The sequence below is a fragment of the Harpia harpyja genome, chromosome Z (genome assembly GCF_026419915.1).
Source record: "Harpia harpyja isolate bHarHar1 chromosome Z, bHarHar1 primary haplotype, whole genome shotgun sequence".
NCBI classification, from domain to species: Eukaryota; Metazoa; Chordata; class Aves; order Accipitriformes; family Accipitridae; genus Harpia; species Harpia harpyja.
The window spans coordinates 94,780,091-94,786,090 of NC_068969.1; positions in this window are offsets into that span (position 1 = coordinate 94,780,091).

The window sequence follows — 6,000 nt, forward strand, 5'->3', positions numbered from 1 at the left end:
GTGATTGTCCTGGTGATGATATAACCTAGTATTGTGCCGTCAGTAACAGAAACAGTACAGTGCAGCACTGTTTGCTGAGATAAATACTCACACATCATAGGCTTGTGTTTTACTAAGGAATGTCACTAGCCCCAGTTCATAAACACAGAAACTCTATTGATTCAAGGCTGTGATTTATTATCTGAGAGCTTTTTCACATTTTCTATCTCTTCCTTATCAAGAGATGCCATTTTCAAGGCTCAGCATTTTGTACTGAGCATTGCCATATTGTATCATTTAGGTAAGATAGGATCCTTCCTTTTAACTGAAATTCTATCCACATTTCAAAGATTTCTCTGAAAAATTTATTTCTGTCAGACAAATTGCATTTTCTGACATTCCTTCTGAGTCTCTTTGAGAATGTAAACCTTCAGCTTGATCCTCATCTAAGCTTGTTCTTTGTGGCTTTCATTTCTCTTACTGCTACTAGAGTGTATCACCAGGAATGCATTTCCAAATGATGACACTTTTCTGTAGAAAATTTAGATTTCAACCAGATGATAGGAAAAAAAAAAAAAAAAAGACTCTTCCCTTGCAAGAAGCTCTCTGGTCTTGCTCTACAAGCCTCTACTTTACCCCATAGCTCAGTTACTAACACAGCAGGAGGCATGAAGAGGACAGGAATATACCTGCACAGCTGGCTCAGGAACAGATATGTAAAAATCACTGATGTACATAAGACCACTGCAGGGAAGATAACAGAAGGAGCTGTCGTCATCTGAAGAGTAAAGAATCACAAGCTTGATTTTTTTTCCCAAGGAAAAAGAAGGGACTTATCAGAATGCTATTATCTTTGCCACTACTTCATCTTTATATGTACCTGGTTTACTCCTAAAAGGGACTGTATCCTTTTCTAGGAAATGTTCTAAAACAGTCTTAAAGGAACTCGATCTTCCTTCTCACATCTTTCTTTACATTTTCTGCTTAAACAATCTCAAGAGTAAATTAATAACTTCAGGGCTGTCAACTTTTCAATTTTCTTTTAATTATGTCTGCTATCATATATAGGATTTTCCTTATAAACTCATTTCCTGGACTTACGTATTTAGAGGAAAAATAATTTTAAAATAACACATGTTGCTCCCCTGATTTGATATATTTGTACTAGTACTTAGTATTTTATAGGATCGTAAGTATCCAAAGTACAGTACAAACATTTATCAACCCTTACAAAGCCACTGGTATTAGATGGGAGAACAAATGATCTATGGAATATCAGTAATAAAACTGGAAAATATAGAAATTAATGATATGCTCCTAACAGATGAAAGCAAATGATCAGAGATTCAGTACATATGACTTCTCAGCTCTTAGCTCCACTTCTTTCAGCTTACAAGTCCCTCTGCAGCGTTAAGTATGGTAGGCTCACCCTTGTCCTGAAGTGTCCTGAAATGTCCTGTCAGGAAGTCACCCCAATCCTTTTCTGTGATGCTCACCAGGAGCAACTCTTTGCCTATTCATTTTACCCTCCCTATAGTCTGTCATTATTTCATGTGCATTTAGAGCCTTTTCCTTCCCTGAAAAAGCGTGACTGAGATCTGGCAACCTGTCCTTTCAATAACATACCATATCACCTTATTATTGTCCTCTCCAGGCAATTTTGCATTAGTTGAGGAAACACAGTGATTTGCCAAATCCTCAAACATACTTTTTCCAGGAACCCTGCTGGGATGACTAGTGTGCATACTGTGCATACAGGTTGTAGGCCAGCTCACAGGTTTCCACCACAGCAGTTGAGCTCCCCATTTCCAGCATTTACCAGACTGGCGGCTTTGGATCCCTGTTTGCTGGACCTGCGTTCAACAAAGCTTGTTCTGGTAGGGCTGTAGCACTGTCTGTTCCACTGTCTTCAAAGAATCATAGAGTCATAGAATGGTTTGGGTTGGAAGGGACCTTTAAAGGTCATCTAGTCCAATGCCCCTGCAATAAGCAGGGACATCTTCAACTAGATCAGGTTGCTCAGATCCTCGTCCAACATGACCTTGAATGTTTCCAGAGATGGGGCATCCACCACCTCTTTGGGCAACCTGTTTCAGTGTTTCACCACCCTCATCATAAAAAATTTCTTCTTTATAACTAATCTAAACCTACCCTCTATCAGTTTAAAACCATTACCCCTTGTCCTATCACTACAGGCCCTCCTAAAAAATCTGTCCCATCTTTCTTATAAGCCCCCTTTAAGTACTGAAAGGCTGCTCTAAGTTCTCCCTGGAGCCTTCTCTTCTCCAGGCTGAACAACCCCAACTCTCTCAGCCTGTCCTCACAGGAGAGATGTTCCATCCCTCTGATCATTTTTGTGGCCCTCCTCTGGACCCGCTCCAACAGGTCCATGCCTTTCCTCTACTGAGGACCCCAGAGCTGGACGCAGTACTGCAGGTGGGGTCTCACCAGAGGGGAGTAGAGGGGCAGAATCACCTCCCTCGACTGCTGGCCACGCTTCTTTTGATGCAGCCCAGGATACAGTTAGCTTTCTGGGCTGTGAGCACACACATTGCTGGTGTCCAGTTTTTCATCCACCAGTGCCCCCAAGTCCTTCTTTGCAGGGCTGGCTCAATCTCTTCTTCATTTGCCCAGCCTGTATTGGTACTGGGGGTTGCCCTGACCCAGGTGCAGAACATTGCACTTGGCCTTGTTGAACCTCATGAAGTTCACATGGGCCCACTTCTTGAGCTTGTCCAGGTCCCTCTGGATGGCATCCCATCCCATCTTCTGTGGTGCAGTTCCAGCCATTGCCCAGACGAGCCCCTTTGAAGACCCTGGCAATAGTGCTTGTCAAAATCCATTGTAAATGTAATACGTACTTTCCTAAAACTACAGTTCCGTGATGTTCTTCAGTATTTTCATTTTTAAAGACTGGAGCAATGATTTCTATTTCCTGTCATTTGAGAATTTTTCAATCTCAAATCTAGATACTCAAATTGAAAATTGTTTTTATTAGCTTCAGCCAGACCACCATCAAAGATGCTTTTTTTGGAATGGGATACTTCCTGGTTAACCTCTAACCAGTTAGTGATACATGGTGATGATAACCACGTATCACTATCCTCTGAAATGTAAGTCCTTGAAAGGATCACAAACCACATTCAAAATGGAGTCTGCAGTCAGATGGAGATGTCTAGTCCCCAGGATCAATCAGAATTCATAAGCTTTTTAAAGACAGGTTTCCTGTATTATTACGCAGTTCTGAAATTCCCTAAATTGGTTCCTAAAAGCTTTATGTGGAGAAACATGTTTCTAGTTTTTCTCATGGATTCTCTCGAATTAGACCTGAAAATGCTCATGATATAAGTAATCATACATTGAAAATGATGCCAGCTTTGTGGCCATATGTGGAATTTTACTGATAATATTTTTGAAACTGGGTCACTTTTATGAGAAGTGCTAAATATTTAAATTCAAACTTAATCCTTGAAGTGTGCTAATTCTGTCTTTTAAAGAATTTGATAGTACTTGCAAGGCAAAGTCTAAGCACTATTAAAGCAAAAAAAATCTGAATTAAAAAAAGAAAACTTATCCTTTGATATGAAAATAACAGAAATTTTGGCAAGCTGAATAGCATCTTTTTACTCCAATATAGAGTTAAACTCAAACCATACCAATAGTTTCATGTTTAAAATCAACAGCGATTTCCATGCATAAGGAGAGATGAAGGATAAATTGGTGCAGTTCTCCACATGCCCAATTTAAAAGAGTAACGCACTCATAATCAGCATTCCTTGAGCATCATTTTTCTACACTGAAAAGAAGTGTTTAGATTTGACTTCTGAATACTATGAAATCTGTAATCGCACTCATTGAGGACAATTTATCTCTGTGTTGCATACCATTTTGGTGTCACTAACAGGCAAGAATCATGAAAGGAACATGGCAGTGGCTGGAAGAGGAAGAAAAATAATTCGTAGAAAGTACAGAATTATGGTCCTTGTTCACACAATCTATGGCAGAGAATTTTGTTTAGTAGAGAGGTGATATAGTGATGGCTTCAATATAAGAGGCATAAGTAAGTGAGAGATGTAGAAGAAGAGTTTATAGAATGTATTTCTAAGTAGTTTAAGGAAATAAGTGAAAATTCAGCATCTTCAAAAATTAGTGGGTTTTAACATTTTAAAAGTTTGAAATGTTTAAATTGCAATACACTGGCTTGACCGAAGGAATAACATTTACTGCTGCTGCGATAAATTTTGATGAAATACCACTACTGAGTGTGGATGCCAGTTCCCCTTTCATGTGGCAAATATATTTGGAATCAGTGTAGCTTAGGAAGACATGGCATCTCCCAAGAGGTGATTCAGAGAACCTTAAGACAGTCCACTTACTAGTTAATATTTTAGGGAAGGATTTGAGAGTTTTATTCTTTTTTGAGAAGAAAAAGCTGTTGAATTTTAAAGCTGAACAGTATGGTATCATCTTGGATACATGAAAAGAAATCCTCTTTCGTAGATGAAGAAGAAACTGTCATTGCCTCATAGCTTAAACTTATTCTGAATATTCTTGTGCCCTAGATTTTTCCTCAACACTCAGTACATGTTTTGAGATTAAAGTTGTTCTTTTTGATAATCAGAAATAATGAATGTAGCTGCAATATCTTCATAGAATGTAATTGCACTAGTTTCGGCAGTACTTTTGAGCTCCAAACATCAAAAACTATTAAAAAACACAGGAAAAAATACCATGAAGGGTACAGAAGAAGATTCCTTTCTTCCCTTTGCATTTTGCCTTATTATTTTGTCTGATAATGGGCTACAGGCTTTGTTTTGTTTACTTCCCTACAAGCATGGTATGCGTATATAAGGCATAATTATTGGTGCCTAGAAATTAGTCGTTGCTGTATCTGTCTTTGAGGGACTTGGCCCAACAGGGACACCTGTGCTAGCCACCCATTTTTTCCTGCTTACTTCAGAAAGTCATCACAAGGTTTCTGGCTCAGGACAGTGTCTAAACCCACCGCTTGCTGAGCAGGGAGCTTCCTGGGCTAAGTTGTTCTGCCAGCGGTGTTTCTGGCAGGCACGCTGGAGAGCACCCCGTTACTCCGGGGTTTAGGAGGGAACCTGGCTGACAGCCATCCTCTCTAAGGCAGAGGGAGTATGTTTAAACTGCTCCATCACTGCAGTGCAAGACTGGTCTCAATGCAAGATTTTCATGGAGATGCTTGCTCACAGAACCCCTCAGAGCATCTACATTTTTGGGTCATGGTGGGTATCTGGATCACGTTATCTAAAATGATCACTGTACCAAAAAGGTGTATTGACTTTTAATCCACCAGCACTGACTAGCCTGTCCACTTTATGTGTGGATTCTGTCTGTTTTAAAGATGTTTATGCTCACTAATACCTAAAGTCTATGCCATTTATTTATGGATCTTCTTAATTTTTAAATGTTTTACAAGAATACAAATGAACTTGGCAAAGTCACTGTGTGTGTAAAACGCACTTGTATTTGTATGTCACTGTCACAACTCACCATATACCAGCCAAGTGCCAGTCACTACTTTTTCAACAAATTTGCACAAAATTCTATAATATATAATATTCCATTTGTTTAACACAGAATGTGATTCTTTAACCCAAGTGACAATTGTATCAAAATAATAAATCAATTATGCATAAGTGCACATAAAAAAAAAAAGGATAATCCCTTCTTAAATTCCTTTTTACTGGCCTTCAACATGTTTGGAGCAGGTCTTTGGAGTACAGATACCATTAATCTTTTCAAAAAGCTTTTGATGTTCTGTGATGCTGACAGCTTTCCTATTACTTTGAGAACAACCTAATGATGTTAAGTTATGTATTGTTCTAAAGGTTCTGCACATAGGTAATGGGCCTTGATGTCTTCCTGGTGCCTGCCGAGAGGGCAAGTCACATCCTAGACAAGTATTTGCAGATAGACCTTTCAACAGAGATACAATTCTACTGTTGCTAAAGTAGGTTTCTAATTGACTTCTCTGAGGGCTGAATCAAATGT